Genomic DNA, 14560 nt, shown 5'->3' on the forward strand with positions numbered 1-14560 from the left:
ATGCATTCCTGAACACAATCCAAGCTGCAGCTACAGGTCAGTGTCCATTTAGTGCCAAAAGAGAAACCCTATTCCATCTGTTTCTTTATTGTGAAAGACTGAAGCCACTCTTTAGACTTTTTTTAATGGTTTAGAAATAAACTTTACACTTGTTTGTTTTATTTTTGGAATAAAGTATGATAAGAAAGTTAAGAATAAGTGCACAATTGGTAATTTCCTGTTAAGAAATTCAATACAGTACTAGCGATTCTGAAAACAAGGAGAAACAAAGAGAAAAACCTCATGGAGACAAATGTAATGCTACTATTTAAAGAACTTGAAAAGAGAAGACTAAAACTTGAGTTTATGTATTATAGACAGATTAACTAAATTAAAAAGTATCTTCTTCATTCTCTTTTCATGTTTCGATTGATGTTTGTTAATCATTGAATTGTATTTCTGAATATTTCACATCATCTGTTGGGTTTGTGTACAGTATAGGAGGTGTATACTGCAGGAAAGTGGTAGTTGGAAATTTAATTCTAATTTAACAAACAGTTGTCTGAATTTCATGTATGGAATGGGAAACATGTACTGTAGTGATGAAGTAAGAGTCAGAAATGAGTGTTTGTGATGTATGAATACCATACGATATGTGGGTGGGGCAAGAGGTGAGAGGGAGTGTTGGAGTTCATTTGAAAGAAATATTTAAAAAAATAAAAACAACATGATATTGGAAGGAATAAAGTTTTTTGTGTATGTATTCACATTTTTCATGTTTTTCCTAGATAAATGAATAAATATTATTTTAAAAATAAAAATATCAGCCTATCTAAGCTAAACTGAATCGGCATGGGTAACTTTCAATTAATACATCTTCATGAGTTTATGCCATTGGATCTGTTGGGTAACTTTTGCTAAGAAACTGGATCCTGCTGGCTGGACTGGCAGTTGTATTAATCGCTTTGTAATGTGATCAGATGGTGAGTGTGTTCACATTGCAAATTTTTCATGTTGTAGATATAGGGTAGCAAGGGTCTTACAAGTGAATGTAATGTATATGTATCATTTATCATTATATGAATATTTATGAGCTTTATATTACAATTTTTTTTCCATTTTATGATCAGAACATTATTAATAGTTTTAGGGACGTCCAGGAGCTTTGCCCAGTCGAGACACCCTCAGCTGGGAAGAACCGGGTGAAATAGCATACACAGGACATTACAGATCATTATCACCCACTCCCATGGACTGCAAGATGACAGCCGGTCCTACGGATTCCCACAGGGCATCATGGGATTTGGAGTTTCTCAGGGTGTGTCGTGGGGACCAACTGATAAGCCCTACTTTGTGGGGCACCCGCTTTACCCGGAAGTGCTCAAAATCAAAAACACTTCCAGGGATTATTTAGAGGGAGTTGCCTGCTTCTGCTCAGGGAGCAAGAGTCATAAGGAAGGAGACACAGCTTGCGTGAGGACCGGCGGAAGCAAGAAGAGACGAAGAAAAGACAAAGACAAGGAAAATTGCTATGAGCTGCTTGTGTTTTGTACTGTGCATTTAATATTGTGGGAAGAGTTTCATGCCAAAAAATACTTGTGCTTAATTGAAACTTGTGTCCAGCCCTGTCTATGTTGGGTGTTTGGGGAACTGGAATGTCTCCTGGTGGCCACACAGTAGCAAGGCAAAACATAAGAAACAAAAAAGTGATGGCAAGCAGGCTGCAGTCAAATATCATTACTTACCCTGATACAGGAGTAGGCGATTATTTATTTTTTTTATTAATAAAAATTCAAATTTGTGACGATGACCATCTTGGTGCAGTTCAGTGCACAGTCAGAAAAGTCTTTGAATTACATATCATTAATCATGCATTGACTGAACCAGTTTAATCTGATTTTTAGTGTTTTGGGAATCTGTATATAATACTGACATCGGTGAGTGCAAGGAAGGATTTTGGTTTGGGTGAGGTAAGGAAAAACTATACAATCAAAAAGTATGAAAAGCAGACAAATATTTAGCCAAAAAAAAATCAGTTACATATATACATATTTTTGTACCTTTGGTTATGCCTCACACAAACCCAATTACTTTGGCTGCACCCTGAATATGGTAAGTATATTTCTCAAACTCTGAGTTACCTGATTGCTGAAATGATGCAGAAAGGCACATATTTTAACCAGGTTCTGTGATCTACTCAGGGCTCAGTTACACTATTACATTTATTAAGTTCCTTGATTCTCTTATGCTACGTTTTGCACCCATTCGTGTTTTGGCTTGTTGTGCTTTCCACATCAACCATGCCTCTAATGATTTTACCTCTGTTTACTCATCACAGATTTTTAATGATTTGCATCTTCTTATTGTAATCTTTAGTTATTAATTAGTTTTGTTTTTAATTTGTTTTATTTGTTTTTGCCTGAAGTGATTACAATTAATTATGTTCTGCTGCAGCTCTTTATGAGGAAGCCATTTTGGCTGACTCTATTAAAGGCACTTTCTTGGATTCATGCTTTGTTGTAGCATCCCCAACTCTTGCCCGTCTTGTGGTCCTGGCTTTCTTTTGCTTGGTTTATGCTCAGTTTGGTTTTGGTAAATCAAAACCTTAGACTAGTGTTTGGAGGGTTAGGTAGTTTGTGGTATAGACCCTTATTTGGATTTTGTTTAAATATTGTATTTGGCTAAAGTTAATTTGTTCTTTTGGGGTTTTCCTATTTTGAGTTTGAAATAGCATTCTAAATTTAGTTCATAGTGTTTGAGAAATATTTTGTTGATACAGTATTAAAGATCACTTTGGGAAATTGTATTGTTTTGTTTTGGGTTTGCTTTGCTTTGGTTTTGGTTAAGTTGTAAGTACTCTCTTTGGGACTAATTGAATTCTTTCATTTATTGAATGAAGTCTTCAGTAATAAAGTGTCCCAGAATCAGTTCCATTGTTCTGTTGTGGCCCCTGTCTTGCTGGCACTTTTTCTGTCATGCTGCCTGATGGGGCCTGTGCTGTACAACAGGTATGGTGAGTTTAGCCGCAATCTCTTTGCATTTTTTTTCCATTCTGTCATGTTACATAAAAAATGAGAAATCAGACAGATGAGCTCCACTTCTGTTTGTGAGGTCCAGAACACCAACATTCTGTATTCTTAATCGCTGCATTCTATGCATTCTACTTCCGGATAAACATTCAGTGGTTGTCATCTCTCATACAAATATCGTCCAACCTTATGATTAAAGACAAAATCAAACAGGTTCCGGGTGAGTTGTGGAGTTGGAGTTGGTTGCTGGATTTGTCACATTAAACAACCAGTTTAATGGGTACGCACCGCCAACAGCCTCTGACTTTGCTAAGATTATGTAAATGAAGACTACAACTTAAAATTGCTGGACAAATTATTTACTGTATCATGGCCCTTAATTACGTGACTTTGGTTGCTACAGAGTGAGGTTCTGGAAGTCATGCATTTGACATCACTAGTGTGATATTATAAAAATGATAATGCCAGACTCGTGGATGTTCCAGTAAAAACATTTGTTTGTTTCTGTGTCTGTTTGTACTTTTTTATTAGTTTAGTGACTTTTTTCTGAAATAAGACTATGATTTATTGTGCTATAGTTTGGTTTTGATGATCGATAGGATTGGTTATGAATTTCTGGCTTGCTTCCACGTTTCCTCTCCTTGTCATCTCTATTAATTATGTTTGCCTTTTTTATGCAAAGCACAATAGCATTTATACATCTAAACCAATAAATCAAGTTTAAAATGGCTTGCAAATATAATTTTTTAAAATTATTTTAAAAATGATAAAAAGGTACAACTACCGTTTAATGTGAAATTTGTCAATGCGCAGTGTTTTAATAAAGTGCACTATGAAATGCTCCTTTGATTCACTAACCTATTTGTATGTGTCTTTTATCCATTAAATGACGTCCAAGTTAATGCATAGACTGTATTCATTTAAGTTACTCAGCATTAGACACAGATCTTCAGTTACTTCGGCCTTTTTGATACATAATTGCATCTACATACATTTAACTGCATTCTAGCCCTGTTGCCTAGATATCTCACCATTCATTTATCACCTTTTCTTTGACGGAAAACACTTTTGCCTAGTGTTACTCTTCATTGAAAACTTGGTTTTTTTCCTGCAGTGAATGTAACTTTATATTATCCAAGACAAATCTAAAGTACATCTTTAGTTCACTGACAGGGACACTGCAGAACATCACCAAACAGAAGGTCATGTAACATCAGATACAGGTAATCTATAAACTCCCAATAATTACACATGCAGTTATCAGCTGCACTAGTAATGACTTAATGTGGATTTCTTTAGATACTGATATAGCTGGACTGAAGATGAATGAAAGTGTACTTGTGTGGAACACGTAAAGAATGGTCTTCGGGGAAAAGGGTGGCCAAAGACATTATAATGAACGTAAATTCATCAGCAAGGCATGCTGGATGTAATAGAATTGATCTGATACAGAATCAGTATTAACTGAAATAAAAAAAAAACATAGCAAAATAAGAAATAGCAGCTGTTACCCTCAGAATATATTATAAACTGAAAATTTCCTTCTAAACAGATTAAAGTACTTGCCTTCAAAACTTTGGATGGGTAACCCTGAGAAATGGCTAATGAACTTCCAGATCTATATCATTACTCCTAAGCTAAACGAAAAAGCTCGTTTTTAAATTGACAAGTCATTTTCTCAGTTGAAAATTTGACTGACTTTGATAAACAATTCATTAGATCAGACAATTACGACAACATTTATTTATATAGTACATTTTCATGCAAACAATGTAGCTCAAAGTGCTTTACAAGATGAAAATAAGAAATTTACATGAAAAGAAGAACAAATAAGATCAGGTGATAATATTAAAGAATAAGTAACAAAAAAAGATAAGGAGGTCAGAAAAAAACAACAACAACAAAAACTCCAGTTAGGCTGGAGGAAAACCACAATCTTCAGGGGTTCAAAGGCCAAAAGACCGCCCAGCCTCCAGTGAGCAGTTATGCAGTTACAGTCATAAGAGCTAATTAGTGGCACACCTCCTGAAGAGTTATCTAGCAATCAACTTCACCAAATGGCTAGAAAGATGTAGCTGTGGGGCTCACATCCATTACGGAAGTGGAATGCATAGCCAAGGTTTTAATTGCTTGAATCACTGAAGATTAGCAATTCTTCCATTTTACAGTTGTGTTTGTTTTCAGATTCTTAACAACTGAGCTCCTCTGCCCCCTCATTATTGCTTTTTCCATGATGGGGTAATAAAATATTTATGTTTAATATTCTATTCCTTCAGTGTTTTTCACTTGTGATTTTCTCTCACATGAAAATAACAAAGTTAGCCCATACATGAAGACATTTACACAAAGGGTGTATGTGGTTCCATACCTGCATACTTTTATTTTCGTGTACTTGTGCCTAAGCTTGGAGCTATAGCTGACTTATTATTGGTTTGTCTTATTTCCCAAACATCTGAGCTTACTGGTTGGGCAAGGGAGTTTTGGCAAGTTTTTCTTCTTTGTTTTGACTAGTGCCATATTGGCATGCCATTAGTGTAAGTGAGAGATATTTCTAGTCCTGTTTCCTTGTGTAGATAGATACTTTACTGATTTGAGGAGAATACAAACAAAAATTTGATAGATAGATAGATAGATAGATAGATAGATAGATAGATAGATAGATAGATAGATAGATAGATAGATAGATAGATAGATAGATAGATAGATAGATAGATAGATAGATAGATGAAAAGCACTATATGATAGATAGATAGATCCTGTTTCCTTGTGTAGATAGATACTTTACTGATTTGAGGAGAATACAAACAAAAATTTGATAGATAGATAGATAGATAGATAGATAGATAGATAGATAGATAGATAGATAGATAGATAGATAGATAGATAGATAGATAGATAGATATCCATTATCTAATTAAAATTAACATAATAAAGTAACAGAAAAATATGATGAGGCCAAATACGATATAGTAAAATCTAAAGGTAGTTGATTAAAAAGAATGTCCAAAAAATAAATTAAGTTAAAAACTTGATCCTCACGTGATCCCATCCTAGTGGGATTGTGCAGTGCATTGCAGATAGATGTTGGCATCCTCTAGCACCAATGTGTGTCTAATAAGTTAAGTGTGTGGGGTCTAGTGCTATCTGTCATCAGTGTCTAAAATGCTTCACTATTAGCCCTTCTAGTCTTTTCATGTTGTCAGATGTTAACAGCTACAAGATTATAGTATTTTTTGTTGGGTTTCATTTTCAAGTTTTTCAATACAGATTTTTTCTCATAGAAAAGTTACACATATTTTTGTTCTGTCATTAGTGGTGCTACTTAAATAGTGTGTTAATTTGAATATTTGTGAATGTAATAACTTCAGTTTAACTGATACCATTTTTTTCTCATTTTCAAAATCAAAACCCTAAATGAAGACTTTGTAGACAGAGAAGCTAACATAGTATTTTTATTATATCCTGTGATGGTTAAAAATTACTTTAAAAATTATGGATTCCAGGATGTAGATGTCTTTGTTACACTGACTACATATGTCCCTCTCATGAGACTTTCAGGTGGAGATTTACATGGAAACTGTGACATGCAAAACAAATGGAAAATCAAAGCTCAGGTCACATTAGACACACCCACTGCCATGGCTTGTGCATTACATGCACAAAACTGCTCAGTAGATGTAAGCTATTTAAATAGGACTCCACGGGATCAAGGGATCCCTTGAGTCCAATCAAAGGAGGTTCCCAAATTATAAGAACGAAAAGCAATTTCCCAGTGTTGCAGCTGTGTGCTTAGGGATAAGGAGAAAAAAGTTACTTGTCCATATGGTCCTGACATATATTTTAAAATATAGCAAATTTCTCTCTGACAATCACATGGTAAGCAAAATATTTTTTGCAATGCTAATGGAAAAAGATCTGTTGCAATGTTAATATAGAAATCCATTCATCTTCCTAACCCGCTTTTCCAATGCAGGGTTGTAGGGCAGCTGGGGCCTATCCCAGCAATAATAGAGCACAAACCAGTAACAACAAATGGAAAAGGCATCAGTCCATTGCAAGGTGAAGACAAACAGATACACATGCACACACACACACTAGAACCAATTTAACAATGCCATTTCACCTAACCTGCATGTGTTTGGTCTGTGGAAGGAAGCCAGAGCATCTGGGGAAACTCATGTGAGCATGTGGAGAACATGCAATTCCCATACAGGGTACAACAAGAACACAAACCCCGGTCTCTTTACTGTGAGGCAGCAACGCTACCACTGCACCATTGAGTCACTTAATGTTAATATAATGTTGCAGATATCATTAATTGTTTTAATACAGTAGAAGCAGAGAAATTGTAAAGAAAAAAGAGAACGGATAAAATTAAGAATTACAATGACATAAGAAACACAAAGTTATGCCACAAGTTTTCTACACATTACAATATGTTATCTTCTCTGCCAATTCATTTTTAGGTACATTTGAATATAATGCCAAAAGCACCTATTGCGATTGCTGTATCTCTCTGTCCATCCACATGAAACAGCTCGGCTCCCAGTGGACTGATTGTGTTGAAATTTGGCACAATTATTCTTCAAGGGAATTCGTTGAGAAACTTCAATTTTTGTTAAGATATCTCAATTATATTGTGCTATACCTATTTTGGAAATTTCACAGTCTCCCATTGAAAAGTATTGGTGAATCTGCAAACTTGTTTATCTTACTGTAAAACAGAGAAACAACTTCAATTACAGATTATTTTACTGTTTCAAATTTACCTTGAGAGAAGTCACTTCAACTTTTATATTTTGTAACATTTCACTTCTTTACTTGTCCGAGAGCTGCTCCTGACAGCAAAATAGATCCTTAATGCAAATTAGTCAAAAGCCGGGAGAGGCACACATACTTACACTGCTAATACAGCATCTCATGTTTCCTGTGGCTTGAGTTAAATTAACTGTAAAGTAAAATAAAAAAGACACATCTAGAAATGAATGTTAGTGAAATGGAACTGAGTAAGCATGTAAACAAATGTGTACTCAGTACTTAACTGTACATTCATTACGTTACACTAAAACCAACCTCACAGCTGCATTAGCTGCACATTTAGATGATTCAGTATTTTTCTTACACTATAATTTGTCTGCAAAATTCCAGATTGCTCTCCATCATGGCTAACAATTTTCCCCATGAGATTTTTACAGCTTTTAACTCCTCAGGTACATCTTTAAAAAATGTTTGAACAAGAATTAGTCACAGACCAGACATAACAAGCAACATCAGTCGACTCTGCTGTTATCAGAGCTACTTGATAATATAAAGTGCTATTAAAAAAACATAATTTAATAGAGTCTACCAAGACATGTAATTACATTCTATTTTTTGATTGATTTTTATAAGAAGGCAGGAGCCAAAGATGGGTCATCATTCAAACAAGGGCAAACTCAAACATTTATACTCACTTATGCATACATACAGTAGTCCATAATTTGACCTTAAATTAAAATTAGATCTTACTATCTCATATAAATAATTTACAGTATTAATGCCTGAACATCAAAAACCCAGCTACAGGGGATGCACAAACCTGTGTTTCTTCGTGCCGGTCCCAATCCCGGATAAATGGGGAGAGTTACGTCAGGAAGGGCATCCGGTGTAAAACTTTGCCAAATCAATATACAGACAACAATACAAATTTCCATACTGGATCGGTTGAGCCCCGGGTTAACAACGACCACCATCAGTACTGTTAGCCAACAGGGTGCTGGCGGAAATTGGGCTACTGTTGGTCGAAGAAGAAGAAGAAGAAGAGGGGGGAGACGTGTCCAGAGGCAGGAGGAGAGGAGGAAGGTAAAGAGAGTGAAACTGAGGGTAGGAACTTTGAATGTTGGCAGTATGACTGGTAAGGGGAGAGAGTTAGCAGATATGATGGAGTGAAGGAAGTTTGATATATTGTGCGTGCAAGTGACTAAAAGGAAGGGGAGTAACGCCAGGTGGATTGGAGGTGGATTCAAATTATTTTATCATGGTGTGGGTTATTCTGAAGGAACAGTATGTCAAGAGTGTTTTGGAGGTGAAAAGAGTGTCAGACAAAGTAATGATTATGAAGCTGGAAACTGGAGGTTTGATGATGAATGTTATTAGTGCATATGCACTGCTAGTTGGGTGTGCAATGGGTGAGAAAGAAGATTATTGGAGTGAGTTGGATGAAGTGATGAACAGTGTACCCAAGGGACAGAAAGTGGTGACCGGAGCGGATTTCAATGGACATGTTGGTGAAGGGAACAGAGGAGACGAGGAGGTGATGGGTAGGTATGGTGTTAAGGAGAGGAATGAAGAAGGTCAGATGATAGTGGATTTTGCCAAAAGGATGGACATGGCTGTGGTGAATACGTATTTTAAGAAGAGGGAGGAACATAGGGTGACGTAGAAGAGTGGAGAAAGATGCACTCAGGTAGATTTATTCTTAGTATCATAGATCTACTTTTAAACTCAACTACTATTTGTCAGTCAGTCAGTCACTGTCGCTAGTGTGTGCTTGGTGTGTGGGTGGGTGTGTGTGCCCTGCGGTGGGCTGGCGTCCTACCCGGGGTTTGTTCCTGCCTTGTGCTCTGTGCTGGCTGGGATTGGCTCCAGCAGACCCCCATGACCCTGTGTTAGGATAGAGTGGGTTGGATAATGACTGACTGACTGACTGACTGACTGACAATTTTAATAAAGAATTAAGTGGCACAAAAAGATCTTGAAGAAAGACAGTATGGCCAGGTGTACTTGTCACTTCCTTTTGTGAAGTGCCAGATGTGCTATATTTCATCTTCATATAGAGTATAATTGTTTGTGTGCATTAACTAAGTATTATATTTTTTCATAATTTAAGTATTACAAATTACATTTTACACATTTTAAAATCACACATCTTTTTTATACTTTTATAATTATTTGATTCCAATGAAATTGTTGTAATACACAACGTTAGCACATACTGAACATTTGTAGACCCAGTTTGTGTATGCATAAGACATACTGTTAAATGTGCAAGACATTTTGCAAATTCTTGTCTTTTCATGTGGCTTTTGTTAGTGTTCTTTATGTGTGAAAGTAGTTATTTGAAATAGGTAGGAGGGGAGTGGCTCTTCTACTCGATCAGGGTGGCTACAGTATATGATAGCTACTCTGTCTTTGTGTCTGTCTGTCTGTCTGTCACTATGGCCACAAATTATTTTTAATCGTGGGAAGTGTGGTGACACACACTGAGAGTGTGGTTAGTGAAAAAATAACACTATTCACATTCATAAAATCTGGAAGCCACTGGTTACATTTCTGGAGAATGCATTAAATTGATTATATTACTAATGTTTAACTATATTAGATAGATAGATAGATAGATAGATAGATAGATAGATAGATAGATAGATAGATAGATAGATAGATAGATAGATAGATACTTTATTAATCCCAATGGGAAATTCACATTCTTCAGCAGCAGCATACTGATACAATAAATAATATTAAATTAAAGAATGATAATAATACAGGTGAAAAAAAACAGACAATAACTATGTATAATGTTCAATAAATAAAAATAGAAAAATAAAAGTAGAAATATTAGTGTATATATCTAACATTTCCAAGTCTGTTTACATATGAGATGGAAGTTTTTGTTATATTTATATTACAGTCATGAAAAGAAGTAAAGCAACATACATAATATTTATATCTAGAATGCTAAAAATCCTTCCTTTCACTAATATTGATATGAATGCATTCTTATTTGTTTTTATTTGCTCATCAAACTGTTAATTTTTGTTTAACATTTTTATCATTATTTTGGTGATGGGTGTGGTCATTTTACTGCTGCAAATGAGGCATGTCACAGATGTGTGATGTTAACATGGTTGCATTATAAAGCATCGCTGCACACAGTAGGGAGTGAGTGAACTTTGAAAAATTAAAGAGACGACTCAAGCATAACAGGCACTTTTATTACGTGCTCACGTTAACTCTGGTTTTGTTCTTTGAAGTAAATAATAAAGTTGATGACTGTCATTGCTAATATCCCTGACTATTCGTTTAAAGAAATTAGTAAAAGAAAGCCCCTAACTGATCCCTGCCACATGCTGCTAACAAGTTATCTGTTAAAACATAGCATATCAGCTTGATAATTATAAGCTGTAATAATAATGATGTTTCATGTATAAACCTGTAAATCTCAGGAAAAGTTAAATACCTAGGTCTTCTTGACATTGAGTGCAGGAAAATAGAGTCCTAACTTCTATGAGATGTGGAGGATTACTTTACAACTTTGGTGCTCTTAGTGACACTTTTGTTTTATTGCTCTTAGTCTTAGTACATATACTGGAGAGCAGGCGGTAGTAAAGCACTTGTCCCACTTTTAAACGACATCTTCAGCAGACATGTCAAGGTGATCCTTGATGCAATGTGAACTGAGTGAAGGAGTCTTGTTTATGAAATGACAATAATAACCTTTAAGTCTATAATTTCCTTTTGATTATTGTTACTCCAGGCTCATATCTCCATGAATGTCCCTTTTTTGGTTTCACACACTTATGATTTGTTTTCTTCCCAGTTGTATTTTACTTTGAATGTTAGATGACATGGTTAATACTGCCATCCTTGACTGTGATTTTTTGATTTATTTAATAGTGAAAATCTGTTGCATCGGTGCCAGGGTTTGAAGTGGAATGGGACAGAGAAAGAGCGAGGCAGAGCAAAATCCACACAGTCAGATAGGGAATTCTGAGATGGTGCAGCAGATGTCAATATTTAACATGTGCCAAGGAGGACTAGGAGACCATCAAAACTACTCTAGAGTGGTAGATAAGAGAGGCGACAATTAATGTGGGATAAGTAGGATTCAAAGACAGCCCCTTCTTGCCAGAGGACCTTTAGTCAGGGCATACTGTGCATAAACACTGAGGGAGGAGAAGAAAACAAGGAAGCGTTTGAGAAAGAAAGACAAAGAGGCACAAAATGATAAAGTGGAGCTGCCATCTGAATTAACTGCCACCAATAAAACCTATATAAGATAACTCCAATTGTGGTCACAGAATCTACTTTTTCAGTCTGTTCCTTTGATTTTTGTATTTTTTCACTTGCTTCACCTTGTCACTCAACAGAACTTTCTGATATTTTGAGCTTAGGTGGGATATATTCCTGGTTGAAAAGGTACCAATGTGATGTTACATTTTAACACTATAACTTTTGTGGAAAGATCCTAACCCCTTAAAACCTGCTTATTTGTTAACATTATTATCATTGTGTACATAACCATTCCTGCACATTTTTATGTCTGATTGAATTGTTTTGCTATGTTTATCCATCTTTACAACATCCCAGGATTCCTTAGAATATCTCAATCAATATTGTTATTTTGCAAATTAAGAACGGTAACATTTGTTCATTTTATTTTACTCTTACTGCTTTTGTAGTGAGAGAAATATTTCTTATAGTAAAATAAATGTGACTTATAGTTGCAATCAGAAATATTCAACCCTCCAAAGATTGTATGGATTTACCAATGAAAGTTTTTTCAAAGAGCTAGATTTCACTTTGGATAACTTCTTTATTAGTTGAGTTTTACATAAAATCAACAAAGAAAATGTATGATGTAGTATTCGTGAATAACAGGATAATTTATTAATATAGCCATGTCGCAGTTATTCAAGCCCTGTATAACATTACTGTTTTTAAAACCTTCTGCTAGTTTCTATGGCCTAAACTAGAGCTAAAACATAATTTAAGCTTTTGGGAATTCATTAATGATCCTGAATTGGCTTCAACCCTGATGCATATATAAACTCAATCCCATGAAGGTGTTGAAGGTTGATTTGCAATCATAGGTAAGATTAAGGAGCTTTCACATTAGCTAAGAGAGGACATTATTTCATTGCACCTGAAGGGCAGGGTGGCACGGTGGCGCAGTGGTAGCGCTGCTGCCTTGCAGTTAAGAGACCTGGGTTCACATGCATGGAGTTTGCATGTTCTCCCCGTGTCTGCGTTAGTTTCCTCCGGGTGCTCTGGTTTCCTCCCACAGTCCAAAGACATCCACGTTAGGTCTATTGGTGAACTTAAATTGTCCCTAGTGTGTGCTTGGTGTGTGTGTGTGCCCTGCAGTGGGCTGGCACCCTGCCCAGGGTTTGTTTCCTGCCTTGCGCCCTATGCTGGCTGGGATTGGCTCCAGCAGACACCCGTGACACCCCTGTGTTAGGATATAGCAGGTTGAACGATGACTGACTGACTGACCTGAAGGGCATTGGGTATATGAAGATCTTTGAAAAACAGAACATTCCATTACAGTATAAGGAAGTTTAAAACTTATGGCACATCTATCAAACCCAAAATTTCATCAAGAGTCCTAAACAGCTTAGTCAGGACAACTAAGAAAAGACCCTGTGTTACTGCAAAATACCTACAGAATGACCTGATGAAGGCCAGGACATGTGCTTTAGTGGCAACTATACTGTAAGACGAGCACTGATCAAACAAGGACTTCATGGCCGTACTCCAGGATGCACTTCACTCTTGACCACAAAGAACATCAAAGGTCAACCAGAATATGCCACGAGAAATTTGGATATGCCCACAGAGTTTTGAGACTGATGAAACTAAATTGAAACTGTTTGGACACATGGACCAGCAGTACGTCTGGCGTGAGAAAGGCCATGGTAATGACCAAAAAAATACCATCCCCACAGTCAAGCATAGAGGTGGGTCATTGATGATGTGGGGATGTTTTTCTTCTGCAGAAACTGGCAATCTTGACCATGTAATTAACATCATGGATTCCCAGAAATACCTGGCCATTTTCAAGATCCAGAAACTACTGAAGCTGGTGGCTGAATAATAGTGCACATGCACATTTATGAAAAGAGTTACTTTTTTCATTTGAACTTAAAGTTCAAGTCAATTTATGCTCTCAAAATAACTCTAAAAATGTGCCAGTAAACAAATTTGTTGTTTAATGAGGCTTTTTGTCATTTATTTTCATTAACCTTGATTCATACCACTCTAATATCTTTTGAGGTGAGGGGATTGGATATTTCTGATTGCAACTGTATATATTCATCCATGATTATCTGTATTAGCCCCAAATAATATAGTTAGACCAGGTTGCTTATATTTTATCCCAATTTCTCAACTTCAAATGTTATTGTTTTTTTTGAAACAGAGACCTTACGTGTTTATAGAAAGAATAGTCAGTTACTTAACTTCAAAGATCTAAAGTAAAGTATTCAGAATAACACTAAAACTTCAAATTCAAGTGGTATTTATATTTATTGAGTGAAACAATTCATTATCAGGACTTGTGGTATTAAAGCTGCATTAATTTTACTGTTAGATACTTGCTGAAGAATTTATAATAATACTAATAAGCAACCATTTCTGTGACTTCTTTTATAATTATATATCCTAATATCATGACTAATTAGGATGTCCTAATAACTACTGCCATTTATTCTGGAAATAGATCTGGTGACCAAGCTATGTGTTGTGTCGCATTCATGGCTTTACAAGTGTATTATATAGTTTAAGCAGAACCT

Source organism: Erpetoichthys calabaricus, chromosome 16, assembly GCF_900747795.2.
Source record: "Erpetoichthys calabaricus chromosome 16, fErpCal1.3, whole genome shotgun sequence".
In the NCBI taxonomy this organism is placed as follows: Eukaryota; Metazoa; Chordata; class Cladistia; order Polypteriformes; family Polypteridae; genus Erpetoichthys; species Erpetoichthys calabaricus.